Source organism: Tauraco erythrolophus, chromosome 2 (assembly GCF_009769465.1).
Source record: "Tauraco erythrolophus isolate bTauEry1 chromosome 2, bTauEry1.pri, whole genome shotgun sequence".
NCBI lineage: Eukaryota > Metazoa > Chordata > Aves > Musophagiformes > Musophagidae > Tauraco > Tauraco erythrolophus.
In genome coordinates, this window is record NC_141466.1 from 120,471,080 (window position 1) to 120,486,937 (window position 15,858).

Genomic DNA, 15,858 nt, shown 5'->3' on the forward strand with positions numbered 1-15,858 from the left:
AATTTGTGGGGCTCGTTCTGATTGAGCTGTCCTTTTCTTTTGAGCCCAAACGCAGCACCAGCGCCACGGCACGCAAGAGCTGAGGAGTGAGGCGCTGGCGTTACGTCCAGAAGCGCAGAGAACGCGGCCGCCATACCCTTCCCCGCCACCCCGGTGAGGGAGGAGCCGACCGCCGGCGGAGAGCAACCGCGCATGTATCGCACCGCCCCTGCCGGGCGGGCAGCCGGAGGGCACTAGGACCCGCCCTGCGCGCCGCCGCCGGCGGGCGAGAACGGTCTGGCGGCGGAGCTGTGACGTCACGGCGAGTTAATTTTAAACCCGGACAAGATGGCGGAAAGGGTCGCGGCGCGGCGCGCGGGTCCGGCCCGCCAACGGCCCGACCCAGCAGGTAACACGCCCCTCCGGACGGGCGGCGGTGGCTGTGGGCGGGCGGCGGGGCTGCCCGCCGGACCCCGCGGGAAGCGTCGGGCTGCACGGCGGGACCTGCCGGCGGGCGGCGCCGGGGGAGGCCCCGGTGTCTCCCCCCTCCTCAAAATGGCGGGGGCGGCCGCCAGCCCCGACGCCTGCTCTCGGGGGACGGCGGGGGAGCCGGCGCAGCGAGCCCTCCGCTCGGCCCGCCGTTCGCTTCCCGGCGGGGTCACCCCGCCTCTCCCTGCGCGGCCAGGGCCTCCCGCCGTGCAGACGGCGGCCTGTACCGGAGCGGGGGCAGCCATGAGTGCGGCCCGGGGACCGGTGGTCGGTGTCCTTATTCCCCGCCGCGGCGGGGCTGGGCCGCCGCGTCGGCCGCCCGTGCGTGCATCGTGCGAGGAGCCGGGCGTGCGTGCTGCAACGCGGCCAGTGCCGCTGGCCTGGCGCTCCCGGGGCCGGAGCGGGGCAGCCCAGGGGCGCCGACTCCCTCGGGGCCGCGTCCGCCGGAGAAGGGAGCAGCTCCGGGACAGAGGTGGCTGATCCCGTACGGGCCCGATGCGCTCCGCCGTCCGTGCTGTTCTCGCCTGTAATGTATGCTCTGGTGGTGACAGGACATGGCTCTGGCTGGTGTTTAGCCTCGGCTGTGCTGGCGTCTGCGCAGTACGGCTTCCTTAACACGGTCGTTCTCCAGAATAGCTTAAAACCCGAGAACTTGTAACCATCTCCGCCGTGCTCTGCGTGAGGGGGACCGGGGGTTTGCGAGGGCTGTGCTGGCTTCAGCTCTAAATGGAATCGTGAGGTTTTCAGCAGTGTGTGAAAACACCCAACTGTCTTAACGTCCTTGTTGTGTAACTCTCACTTAATTTGGAAGCAGAATGGCTGGACTGGGCACAGCGAACAAAATCTAGCAGATGCCATGTGCCGCCATTGGTTTCAGTTGCTTCGTTTGCAAGCCAACTAGAGACTGGGAAATCAAACTGCACTGTAAACCGGTGGGTGTGGAGTGGCTGCTCTGCTGACTGTTTTTGTAGGGAGGAAGAGGCATGTAGAATTACTTGTTTATGTTTGGCAGCATTACGATTTTAATGATTTAAGAGTCCAGTGATTGAAATTGAGAATATGATACTGCTTTGTTGCTTGGGTACTAGTTTCTCTGGCCTCGCCTCTCCATCCCCCTCAGCACTGCTGAATATTCCTTGATGGTTCTCTGTGTTTTCACCACTATGTAGTTTAATAATCGTAAAGCATTAGATTATTGCATAACTTTGTCAGGGCCATAAAAGCACCAGCACACCCATAATAAACGGCCTTTAAGGTAGCTGTGTCATCATTAGTGGTGGAAGCATGTGCATGTCACTCTGAAGTTGCTTGTGTACTTTAGACATGGAGCAACTTAATTGCTAGGGTCTGCATGCACAGCTAGGGATGATCTGTGCTAGTCTGCAGAATAGCTTTCTGTACAATGAAATAAAGTAGAGTCATAGATGGGAATAGTTACAAGAAGAGAAATGTAACAGGAGAGGCCTGTAACTCTTCTTGTACCATTACTAAGTGTTACTTAACAGCTGTTACGGTCTAGCTTACCCTAAAGTCGCTAATGGTGTTACAGTTCCTCCTCAAATAATAACAATAGCTCTGTGGTGTTTCAACTAGAATTCTTTTGAAAGCAAGGAGCAGGGTTGAGGAAGGCTGTGCTCTTTCTTTTACATATTCACTTGCCTACAACTTAAAAGATATTCCTGAAATAATTCTAGCACAGAACAGTTTTACTTGGATGTGTCATAAAAGCATTCCTTTAAATATGACAGTCTCTCCTAGTTTAGGAGGCCAAGCAGCTCTTTTTTTGTGTTGGATGGACAGGAGTGCTTGAGCCACGTCTTGCAGGAGTGCTGATATTTCTCAGTTGTGCCAACTGCAGTCCCTATGTTTTGGTTAAATATTGGTGATTAATGTTTGCCTACTGACTATGCTAATGAAGTACCAGTGACTGGAGCAAGATACTGTGACAGATGAGGGGCTGTTTTGTCTTCTTGCCCTGATAAGAATAGGGACACTACCTTAAGCCAGCTAGGCTGGATAAGAGTGGGTCTGTTGGAGGGGCGGAGGGCTGGGGATTTTCCTCTAGTGTGATAGACGAGCACTTATCTTCTGGTGGCAGTATCACATCCTTTCTGACTTTGAGTTCTGCCCAACTGCAAAAGCAGATGGAAATGTTGGCAAATTAGATTCCATGTTCTTCTTGTTTTAGTAGCGACCCGCGGCATCGTTAGTCTCCAGCGCAAGCTGGGTTGGAGGTTTCACTTCACTGTGATAAAATGAGTTTTAACTTCGTGCCCGTTGTTAGTAGGCTGTTGTACACCTTAGCACAGTCTGTAAAAGCTTCTGACTGTTCCAAGGGCATTCATAAGGAACACTGCCAAGCTTCACTTAAATCTAACCTTTCTATGTAAGGTGAAGTTTGAAGTTGCTTTTGTTACTGCACTGCAGTCGTGAACAGGCCCCATCCTGGGGATGATTTTTGATATCCTGGCATGGCAGTCTTTGAATAGGAAGTTTTAAACTTTAAAATCAGGCTGAATTGTTTCCTTGTTTTTACTGTTGCTGCATGCTGTGCCAGCAATGTGATCTGCAAGCTGCGAGTTTGAGTGCAGTTTTCCAATTTTTTACTAAATTCTGCATTAACTTCTCAAACTTATTATACCAATCATTAAAGACAAAACCTTAAAATACTAATCTCAACTATCTAAGGTGAACAAAGCACAAATATATTTTCTGAGCTTCTACATAGACAGGCCTGCAGTATTTGTCATGTGTAAATAACTGGCAGTTTTCAGAAGTGCTTATATACATTGGTTCTTAAGACTGCTCTTACTGGAGAATGACTGGGTCTCTTTCTCAAAACATCTTCAGCACCCTGAACTTCTTGAGATGTCCTGGAGGAAAAATGGAAGTAGCTTTCCTTGATTTTGGAAGGTTGTTCTTGACATGAAAAATATTACATCATCTTATAGCTGATTTTGAGATCATAGCGCTGTGTAGGGAGTTGATTACATGAATACATTGTGGGATTGGGATTTGTATCCGAAACACTGGAACAAACAGATGAGCAAGTTTGAAACGTGTGGGAAAAAATCGCTCAGATCGATGCTGCTGTTTCAATTAGCTGCAAAGAAATGACTGATATGAAATGAGTGATGTCTCATTAGGACAGGATTATAATCAAGTAATTTCTAACAGCAAATTGATATGTAATAGGGTCTGATGTTCTGAGAGCATAGGTAGCTAACTTGTCTGACCTTTAACTTCTATTTATTTCTGAAGTAAATTAATATATTTTGTGTAGTGTTCATTTCCAGGAAAGCAAGATTTTACGTTTATGTCATATTTTATGTTTATGTCATAAATGCTAAGCATTCTTTTTGAAACGGATTAAATACAGAAGTCCGAGGAACTCAGAAAGCATTTAAAGTTGGAAGTTGATTCTCTGCCCACTTAAGAAACCTGGAATGGAATCTGAGGAATTTGAAGATCTGTGTTTCCTCTCCCACTGTTAGATTTGGTCAAATAAGATTTATCTGCTAAGACTTGAAGGTAACACCCGTTGTATTCTGTAGCTGTACAAAAGAGTTACTGGGAGGTGATCTAAGGTATAAATTAATACTGGGCAAGTAACTACCTGTTGGTGTTTGACTGGAGTTCTCACTCTGCAATGAAGCAAGGCGCTTATGCTCCCTCTTTGCGTTTGGGAGGAAGCATGCATACACCATTATAGTGCTATAGCTGGTAAATTCACTTAACGAATTACCTCCATAGCAGGTTGTTCATGCATTTACATAGCCTGAAGGTATCTAGTTAGTTTTCCTGGATTCTGTCACGAGAATTCCACCTGCTCCAAGGGGACATTACTCCTTGAGGTAACAAGACTAGTTTGTATCTCATTCTAGCGTGAGAATAGTAGATCTTTGTGCCCAGTATGACCTGCAAATATCTTCTCCCTTTCCCATTAACTAAACAGAAAGAACAGCTATGCTGATTTTATAATGATTAGTAGCTGGCTTCTCTTTAAGGTTTAACACCAAAGATGGCATTCCTGAGCCATATAGTGTCCAGGGCAGTCTGACAAAGGTTCCCTGAGTGAACGCAGGTACACTGCGTATTGGAATTCCTGTTTGATGCAAGCTTGATGAACTCATGAGGAGGGCTGATTGGAAATCAAATGTAATGTGAAAGAGAAGTCCATTTGGGCCTCTCCAGAAATGATTTATGAAAGACCAGCTTCTTTAAAAGAATCACCCTGCTCTTTTGTGTCGTGTACAAACAGATAAGAGAACTGTCAAAGCTGTAAGAGTGCCTGAAGTGCCTTTGGGGAAAGGGCTCAGCTCCCTTACTGGGACTCTACTTATGGCTTGTGTACGGTACGAGGGATATTCTGATGTACTTTTGCTAGGAGGGGAGATGTCTCATCTAAAATTTTTTTCTTGTTCTAGAATGTATTTCCAGCTTTACTTTCAGTGCAGACAATGAGCAAATGACTGATTGCATTTTCAGCCCTACGTACCAGTGATTTCTGCATGGCAAAGTAGGGTTTGTGTGCTACTGCAAGTCTTGGCAGGTTTCTCTTAAACTGGAGTAGAAGGCAAAACCTGCAAGGTAGCAGAGTTGAAGACTTGAACTAATAAAATGTTGTACAGATTACAGACACGGAGTATAGAATGTAATTTATAGTAAATTGGTGTTTGAGAGTTGAACTCAATTTGCTTTTATGCCGTTGCTCAAGTGAGATCAGAATCGGGTTCCAGTCTGTAGTTAGTGATAGTACTTTTGTTTTTCACCATCACCTTAGAGATAGTCATGTTGTATTTACAAGTTCTTGGAAGTGTCTTTTGAGCGATGTGTTATATAATGATTCCAGGACAGCAAGGCACTTTTTTCTTTTTTTCTTGGATTGAAAATTATAGAAGCCTGTTGGAGAGCCTGTGTCAACTGCTTGTACTGACATGTTAGGACTACTTGTATGTTGTGCATACTTGGAAAAGTTGTTCTCACCTCTTATCTCCTCAAACAGAGTGGTACTGCTGAGTGGAGCAGTAAGTGCAGTAACTTTAACTGTCTCTGTAAGCCCAATCCTATTACATTACTACCAGCAAACTTGGATGCTGTGTCTTATTCTCCTCCTCTCCTTAACCCCTTCTACCTTTTCAGCTCCTCAAGTAAATGTAAGAAAGGGTCTTCTGGATTTGACTTGTGGCTGTTGATTTATCTTCGTCTGTGTAGTGTGATTTACTCGGGGAACCTTAAACAATTGGGAAATGAAAGGTACCATCTGTCAGTCCTCTGCCTAATATGGAAATCATCACAGTACTAGTTTCAGGGGGAAACAGTAACTCGAAGTACATGAACTTCTAAGCATGGAAGCAGAAACTTGGCTTCCTTTAATGTGTTGCTTAGCCATAGAATAGCAGTGAAAACGATTGCTGTAGAAAATTAGGTTAAGGCTCTTGATATAACCAAATCACTTTATTAAAACAAGAAGTCATCTTACTTTTAAGAGAAATAATTTCTTAAATACTTTGTAATTCTGAACTAATACTAAGGAATTGTTCCTGTTAATGACAGCAGTGTGATTCCAAACATGTCCTTAAAGCTGCCCTGAAGGCAGTTATCACTTATCTTCCAAGCAATGAAATCTTATGCTTGTAATGAGGATAAGAGAAGGGATGCAGTACAAAATACTTAAAAGGAAATCTTTCTAACTGCTAGTACGTCAGACTTCTTTGTACAGAACTCGTTTGGAAAAGTGCATTAAGTAATGCTTTTGAGGGTTAGGGCACACAGCAGAGGTATTTTTAGAGCTAATAGTAGTGTAGAAATAAGTAACTACTGAAAACTTAGCACATGTTATGCTCTGGGATTTAAAAGGAAAAAAAAAATCTTTCAAAATAAATAGTAGTGGTAGGAGCATTAAGAAACGTGACTTCTGCTATTAAGCTTAGGTTTTTCCGTGGAAAAACGAACATGCTATCCACTATGAACATTCAGGTAGCAGATGTGATTGAGTACTTGTGGAACCTTTAGGTGCTACTGGGAATCCTGCTTGTTGGAGAAGACCCTTAATGCAATCAGGTGCTTTTAAAGAGGTTGAAAGTTGCCTTGTCATAGACTGAATGTTATTCTTAGAGACTCAGTCTAAGTACTTTGAGTTGCAGACCTATCACTGTTTCGATAATCAAACATCGAACTGAACTGTTCTGTAGTCTAAACTGTTGTTGACTTCTTGTGTCTGTAGTGCATTAGAACTGACTAGATTAAACTTCCTTGAGCTTTAAAGAGCAGCACATGGCTTTATCTCTGTTTGCGTTCATCTTCTAAACCTAGACTTCTCAGTGTTTGTCCTCTATACACTGTAAGGAAAGATTTCATGGATCCACAGAACGAGGGCAATAAATATGACCTACAAAGACTAAACTGTGGGTTGGAGGGGGTGCTAAACATACAGTCTTCAGACAGCTTTATTTCCCTCTTCCTTCTCCACCTGAATGAAAGATGAATATTAAACCATTTGTAGTCTCAACATATGGTATGGTGTGCTGTCCTGTAGAAAAGCAGGTAGATTGGCTAGATGTATTCAGGCTGGTCTGAGAACATGATGTAAAGAGAAGTAGTAACCAGCTCGCCTTCTGTATTTGTTCCTTTCAGGAGAATAGTGTGACTTGCCTTACCTCTGGGATTACTCTCCTCTTTTCCCCCTCAATGCTGTACTCACCACTAGGCCTGACTGCTCAGCAGCCATTAGTGTTCATATAACAGCAGCATTTACTGTCCCAGGAAAACGCTGTTTAAAACCCAAAAATACTCCTGTTGTTAAGACTTTTGTTTTGCTAGCAGTGGCTGTGGTTTCTGTGGTAACAAGTGTTGTGAATGATGTGAAAGAAGCTTAGGTAAGTAGCTGAGTCTTGAGCCCTTTGGGCTGACATGAAGGTGCTTATTGTGTGGAACTGAGTTACTAGAGTATTTTACAGCGTCTTTGTGACAACTTAATTGGTGCTTTGAAATAAAAATTCTTCTAATCAACTCTTTAGTAGAGACAGCTCCTAGCAGGTATGGTATATTCAGTAGGAACATTCCAGTAGTGCTGGAAGGACTGTGCCAAGTTCAATGTCTTCCCACCAGTTACACATCCTAGCCTATGTTACTGACAAAACTGAAATTAGTGCTAACCTCTATTTGCAAAGGAAGCAACCTTTGTTAAGTGAAGGTTAACGAATGTGTTGGATAGCCCAGCCTAAATCTGAACTCTCTTTGGATCTAGACAAGTCCTTGGCAACACACAGTCCGATTCAGTTACAGCCCAGTTGTCTGCCCATCTTTGCAGTGTTATCACATATCGCTAAGTCAGTCTCCACATGAACACTCTTCTTAACTGTACTTGTGAGTTCTTAGAGTCTGGAGAAGTTTTCCAGCTTATCCAGGTTGCAGTCACAAAGCTGAAATTTTCTTTTGGCACCAGTGCCCAGTCAAGCAGCTCGCACCTCCCCTCAGTTGTGCTGGTGCAGCTGTTTCAGAGGCCATAGAGTGCACAGCACATCACCTTGGGTTGGTCCTGGACCTAGGACAGTGGTGCCAACACAGAGGGCAGCAGTCCTGTGCTGTTCAGCAGTACAGCTGAACCAACTCTGTGCCCTGCAGGTGAAGTTGTGCAGCTCTGTTTCTTGTTAGCAATCAGCTGTAGCGCTCGTTGGACTCCGATTGGGGTGATAGTTTGTAGAAAATCGATCTTACTGGATTGCTTTTTCTGCTGGTTTGGTTTGTTCAGCTGACTTGACTCTCAGCACTGTTGGATATGTGGCAAAATTAGCAGGAAAAGCAGCGTGGTACTGCATGGTGCTGGAAATGGGGAAGAGTGGGAGAGCCCTTGTGTGAGTGGGCAGTTAAGACTCAGCTGTGCTGCTGAGCCAGGCTTGAAGAGACGATGGGGGAGAGAGAAGGAAGCAGTTATTGGCAGAACAAATGTACTTGGAGCTGTTGCCTTAGCAAGGGACTTTTGTGCAGCAGCGATGATGCCTGGCGGAGACCCAGCGGTTGTGGAGAGTAGGTGCCGGGCTCTGAAGTATACGGACATGGTTAGGTGCTGTATCAATTATTATGGGTTGATTGCTGGAAAGTGCTATGGCAGCCCAGGCCTCTTTCTCGATGTGCTTAGCAGCAGGGGCTGTGATGAAAATTTGTTTTGTCATAGCTGTGTGAGAAAAATCTCTTCCTCTAGTGGAGAGAAAGTGAACACGTGCAAAATGTGATTTGTTTTCTTGGTTTCAATTCTCCCTAAATGTGTCTTGTGTGGGGCTTTTTTCCTGGTTTGATTCACGTTGTCAATCTAGGCGTTAATTGTGTGGCACATGTGTTTCCCCGATCACGCTTCCCTTTCATCTGGTGGTTATGTTAGTGATGCTACCAGGTGAACAGGTGAGTGAGGAGGAATGGAAATACTACATGAAGGTGTCTGAAGGCAGTTGCTGTATCAGTTTTGCTAGCTATGTGATCTAGAGAAAATGGTTTCTTAAGGTAAACCCAGTCTCTCCCTGTACTACACGTTATTTTTTGAAATGAAATGTAGACCTTTTTATTAAAACAGAATTAACGTAGTTCAGTGCTGGAAAAACTGGATGGGAGGCTCTTTTAGCTGCAGGAACTTGAAGGTGGGAGGTAGAGTGTAAACTGGATGTTGGGCTAAAAGATCACTTCTGCTTAGAAGCTTCAAATTGTTAGAAGCGTGGTTTGATCAAAAAGGAAAAATTTGGCTCTTTGGCTTGCTGTTTCCTTAAACCTGTTGGTGTTCCTGACTGACAGCTTGTTTATCCTGGAAATGAGTTTGAAAACTTGCCCTTTGGCATACCTTCCTATTCAGCAAAAGCGAGCACTTGCTTTGCTTGCTGCCGAGCTCCTCTGTGGCCATGCTACAGTTGCAGCTGGGTGAGTAAACCCGTTCTGGCTGCTTATCTAAAGATCAAATGTGGGGTGATTGCAGTTAGCATCTCTTGACTTATTTTTTCTCCTTCTCACTCAAAATCTTGGTTTGGGTTAGCTGATCGTTTTTTAAATTATCAGCTGCTGACATGAGGAATACATACAAGGTACATAAAATGTAGTTATGGCCTAAACCAATTAGAAAATACTGACTGAATTTTCTTGGGTGAGCAAGAACGTGAAATAAAATCTCTCCAAAATACAAGCAGAAGTCTGCCTAGTTTAAATCTGTGTGGCCTGCAAGGATCCAGTTAGCCTGCAGTGTTCACAAGGAGGTTTCACTTGCTATTTCCAGAGTCCATGGTGAACTAGGGCATTGTCAGATCCAGTATATTCTCATTCACATCCTCAGGAATGTGGGGGATGGGTAAGAAAGGGGAGAAAAGGTGAGGAAGAGGCCTTTTAGTGCTTTCATCTGCCTTAGTATTCTAAAGTAGCATTCTTTGAGGGGGCTGGAAAAGTACTGGTAAACCTTACTGTGGGTAGAGATCCTGTTAGTTCCTTCACCGAGGGTGCTAGTAATAGCTGTGGCGTTCAGGCAGAGTGGAAGAAGGATGAGAAGCATGCTTTGTCGCTATCCTTACCCTCCAAGTTTTTCCTTGTAGCTGTGGAGAAACATCTTTCGTGCTAAGTTCATGATACGCTTTCAGAAAAGCAATCCTTTTCATAGAATCATAGAATCATAGAATGGTTAGGACTGGAAGGGACCTTCAAAGGTCATCTAGTCCAACCCCCCTGCAAGGAACAGGGATATCTCCAACTAGATCAGGTTGCTCAGGGCCTTGTCCAACCTGGCCTTGAACGTCTCCAGGGATGGAGCATCCACCACCTCTCTGGGCAACCTGTTCCAGTGTTCTACCACTCTCATAGTAAAAAATTTTTTCCTAATATCCAACCTGAACCTACCTCCCTCTATTTTAAAACCATTACCCCTTGTCCTATCATAACTGGCCCTCCTGAACAGCCTCTCCCCATCTTTCCTGTAGGCCCCCTTGAGGTACTGGAAGACCGCTATAAGGTCACCCCGGAGCCTCCTCTTCTCCAGGCTGAACAGCCCCAACTCTTTCAGCCTGTCCTCATAGGAAAGGTGCTCCAGTCCTCTTATCATCTTCGTGGCCCTCCTCTGGACCCTCTCCAACTGGTCCATGTCCTTCTTATGTTGGGGGCTCCAGAACTGGACGCAGTACTCCAAGTGAGGTCTCACAAGGGCAGAGTAGAGGGGGAGAATCACCTCCCTCGACCTGCTGGCCACACTCCTCTTGATGCAGCCCAGGACGCGGTTGGCCTTCTGGGCCGCAAGAGCACATTGCCGGCTCATATTGAGCTTCTCGTCCACCAGTACTCCCAAGTCCTTCTCCTCAGGGCTGCTCTCGATCCAATCACCACCCAGTCTGTATTTATGCCTGGGATTGCCACGACCCAGATGTAGGACCTTGCATTTGGCCTGGTTAAACTTCATGAGGTTGGTACGGGCCCACCTCTCCAGCCTGTCAAGGTCCCTCTGGATGACATCCCTCCCTTCCAGCGTGTCGACGGCACCACACAGCTTGGTGTCATCGGCGAACTTGCTGAGGGTGCACTCCATGCCACTGTCCACGTCACCGACAAAGATGTTGAAGAGGGCCGGGCCCAACACGGACCCCTGAGGGACGCCACTCGTGACCGGTCTCCACTTGGACATTGAGCCGTTGACCACTACTCTCTGAGTGCGGCCATTGAGCCAATTCCTTATCCACCGAGTGGTCCATCCATCAAACCCATGACTCTCTAATTTAGAGAGAAGAATGTCGTGCGGGACAGTGTCAAAAGCTTTGCACAAGTCCAGGTAGATGAAGTGTATTATTTATATATATATTTATATATATATAAATATATATTATTTTTATTTATATATATAAAAATATATTTATATATATTTATATATAAATACCTTTTTATATATTTTTTATTTATATAAATATATATTTTTATATATTTATATAAATATATATATATATTTATTTATATATATATAAATACCTTTTTTTTTTTTTGCTACTTACTAGGTTGCGTCAGGGTTTGTGCTGCTTCTGTCTTAGTGTTTGCTTGTTGGTATTCTTGTATGCATTTGCTGAAAGTAGCTGAATTTGAGGGTTGACTTATTTGCTGCGCCTCTTCATTATAATGAAGTCTCCCTCTAGCTTTTCTGTCACCTTAAATGGAGAATGCAAAATTCCAGTTTATCAATCCTTTGCATGGCTGTGGGAGAGCTGTCTGCCCCTGCATGCACACCTTTCAACAGAGAAGCATTTTAAAGCACTTAAGAGTAGACAGGTCTATTGTTTGATTAGTTATGACACTTCATAGGTATTTAGGTCATCAGAATATCCTTTTCCCCTTCTCTGGTAGAATTGTAGCTTCCGGTACTGCTCACTTCTGTTCACAGTTTATGTAACAGTTCTAGATCTGTCCCTTAACATCCCATTGCCCTGAAGGAACAGAGAGAGTTAAATGTGTCTTCCCCCCTTCTCTACTCTTCTATCAGTCTTATTGGATATCCAGACAAGTCTTTGGAACTTAGCTCATCAGTCCTATTTATAGCTGAAATATTCCAAACATTTAATTATTTCTGACCTTAAAATGGGCTACTTAGCAGTATTTGCTAGTCAGCAATAGGAAAAGCAGTGATGCATTAAGGTCTGTGGCAGCCCATAGGTTTCATATGGGTCTTGCTGTGAGTTTATTGCATGGAGTAGGACTGCTGGAGAAAGGGGAGGGCAATTTTGTGACTTAAATCTAGTGTTTTTTTTTTTCCCCAGTAGATGTGCCAGATTTTTTACCTTGTCCAAATAAGGTTTGAAAGTTAACCTGTTTTTTTTTTCTCTAAGCTCTGGAACTCAGTTCACACATGCCTACACTCTCCTCACTTCACTACACCAAAACAAGAAACACTTAGAGAGTTTGTCTCCTTTTTCCCTAAGGAAAATTTTCTAGGTGAAGCTTTGAGAGAATGCATTACATTTAAATGTGGTGCAGTAATTTCCTCATGATAACTTATTTTAAGCTTTTGATTCAAGCTGTGAACTCCCTCAACCTGTGGAGGTAGAACAAGATTTCAAGCCAGATGGTTTGATGTTGGTGTAGCCCACTTCAGCGTGCTTTACCATTCAGGTGTGTGGGGAACCTATCATGCATCTGTGTTGAGCTATGAGGAGGAGATGTAGATTGCTTTTGCACGGACACAAATGTGTGGTGTCTGCAGAGCACCAGGAAGATGCTGAGAGCTGAAGTGTCTAGGGGTACTGGAAGTTTTGATTTAAAGTTGGACTTCTAGCAAAGTGCAGGTTTCTGTACAAGCGAGATATTAAGACTATCAGCTCAAAGATGTACGGAGTGGACTCTTTATAATGCCTTGTGATAGAGCAAATGGAAGAAATACCGTTGAGAACCATTTACACTAATGAAAGTGACTTCTTCAGATTTTGTTTATAATCCAGGTTTTATCCACTGAAAAGAAAATGGGGTTTAAATTTATTTTAATGTCGTGCTACATCTGTGTATAGTTGTCTGCGTCCAACCCGCTGCCCAGAGAAGCAAGTACTAGTTGTCATTCAGTGTTTATTGATCAAAAGCCTATACTGTATCTAAAACCAACTGAGTTTAGCAATTAGTGCGTGCTTTTTTTGCCATGAAAGAATGTGAATGATGTGTTTAACGAGTTCAAGCTGTATTTGGCTTGAAACTTGTTGGTACTTTTATTTCAATTAACATGCTGGAATAGAGGAACTTGCATTTAAAGCAGGCTGCCTCTTATTTTTGTAGCACGAAGGTCGAGCTGACTGTTCTCAATTCCATGTAAGAAACACTGCAAGACAAATAGGTCATCAGCTGCTAGCTGTGTACTTAGGGCAAGCAGGAATTAGGTTTTGATTTTACCTCATACTTCAAGAAAAGGGGTTATTTAGTTGAGTTCAGTTGAAATGTTGTCTGGACATGCACAAAAACTACTGTTCTCAAAATCTGGCTTAGCACTTCAACAAATGGTGCTTGTTCTGGATACTTAGCTGATGAGTGTCAATGCTGTCCTGCTGTAGTTGTTGCTGAGTGGAGTGAAGAGCTTGTAGAGAAACTGGGTGGTAGTATCTTCTCTTGGCTATGTTTGCTTCCATTCAAGTCTGTCTGTTTCTGTGTCTTGCTGTACAGTATTGCTTCTCTTGTATCTTCTAGCCTGTTTGACCTGGGTTAGGAAGTGATTATGTACAGTCAGAGCTGTGCATTAGCTCACGTGCTCTGATGGAATGATTCAGGTTAGAAAAAGCCAAGAGGGAGCAGGGAGTGATTAGTGAACAGTTATAGTAATAGACTATGTAATGGATAGTCTGTCCTTAGTACTCTGGCAGGAGGCAGTGTTGCCTGACTGTTCTGCCTGCAGTGCAAGGAGCCATCAGCCATGCCTCTGAAACAATTGCTCTCTGAGTGAATGTGAGGTGGATGTGCTGGGTCTGTAACCCCTTTACTGGGATGGAACTGAGCTTCTCGAAGTGTTGAGACACTGCAAAAAAAACCAATAAACAACAACAAAAACCCCCAAACCAACAGAAGCCTATTGCTTCTGTTGCCTTTATAGCAGTACTGAATGTGTTGTCATGGAGACCTATATAGGGAGGCAGCCATGAGCTTTGCAAGTCCAAGTTACTGTCCAGTTGGCTAGAAACACTTCAGTGTAGAGATGGTCATTCTGTGAACTCCACCTTTTCTGAAGTTAGTCCTCAACTGCTCTTATGCTTGATGTGCTGGCACTAGACTACTGCAAAAACCTAGAGCAGTTCGTGGTCCTTGACTGGGCTTTAGGACAAATCCACTTAAATTCTGAGTTTCAAATAGTACGCTGTGACCATGCTGGGGCAAGTGAGGAAAGGGGGAAGTAAGGAGTAGGGCTTCATGTTCTGAATTTTGTTAACTCCTGACCTGACTTGACTTGACAGTGCTATTGGCACACTTGTTTAATGAACTACTTACAGAACTTACTACAATGCTTCTGCAGCTTTTGCAGGAAACTGGACTGTGAAGGGGAACTTATTGTCCTGATCATTGTTTTGAGAGGCTGCCCTGAAAGTAGTTCTTGAAAGTGGAATGTGATCCTTCTGCCCAGGAGGCTGAAGCCATCTAGAAAGGCTTCCAAAATATTCCAGTGCTGCCTGAGACAGTGACTAGCCAGAATAACAGGGTAAGCATCAGAAGGTTGTGTAAAGGACCAAAAAGGTTGTGACATCTGCCTAGGAGCATGTGACAGGCTAGCGTATGCTGATGATGCTGCTGGGACAAGCATTAGCACTTGCTCTACAGTTAACATGCTTAACTTGTGCAATGTCTATCCTGGTAATTGCTAACTAGTTCAAATCTCTTGAAGGGAAGGGTGTTCTCTGCAACTTGAGCATGAAGTTATCAAACCAGCTCTTCTGGATGGATCAAGTTTCTTTCACAGCTGTCAACACTGTAGTCCTCCCACCCTCTAATGTGCTTGATTCATGGCAATGCTGGTCTTTTCTGTAGGTAGGTTGGGAGCTTTCAGATATATTAGGCTGGTTAGTCAAAAAAAACCCCACCTGTCCTAGTTTTAGCTGGGACAGAGTTTTTAACAGCCAGAAGAGCTCTGTGTTTGGTTTTACTCAGAGGCTCACTCTGAGAAGAATGTTGATAGCAAGCTGATGTTTGTGGTTGGAAGTGAAACTCCAAGGACTTTTCAGTGTGCCGGAGTGCAGGAACATGGTGGGACAAGGGGTACACGATTCCCCTTGTGATTTGTGGTGGAACTTAAGATGGAGGGCCAAACTGGCCAATTAGTATTCCATATCATGCAGCGTCATGCCAGTATAAAAGTGAGGGTCAGCTGGGAAGAAGGGCTTTTGCGCTTTGGCACTTTTGCTCTTTTGCGCTTGCTGCGCTGTTGCTCTGCTGTTTTTCTTTCCTCTCTCTCTCTCTGCCCCTCTCTATTTTGGGGCCTCGCGTTCGTCCAGGATTGCAGCTTCGGGACGAGACGGGCTTTGCATACGAGGGGGTGGTGAGCACCTACACTGTATTAATCATTCTTATCTCAACCCACGGGTTTCCCGTTTATCCTTGAATTCTCTCCTCATTCCTGGGGGTGGGGGAGGGGGAGTGACTGGCTGTGTGTGTGGGGGAAGTTTTCAACCTAACCCACGACACCACCCCAACAAACCAATCCGATCCAAAACAAACAAAAATGCAACTTGATGCTCTGGACTTGACTTTCCAATTTCCACTGGTAAGTGAAATCTAGTAGGAATTGAATAGGGCCTAAGATGAATCTCGTCTCATGTCCCCTCTGAGCTAAGTGAGCTCCAGGTGTGCAGAATACTATTAACAAGATGATGTGAGCTTTTAACAGGCATATTGTGGGTAAGCTCTTGATAGTACTGTCTGCTTGTG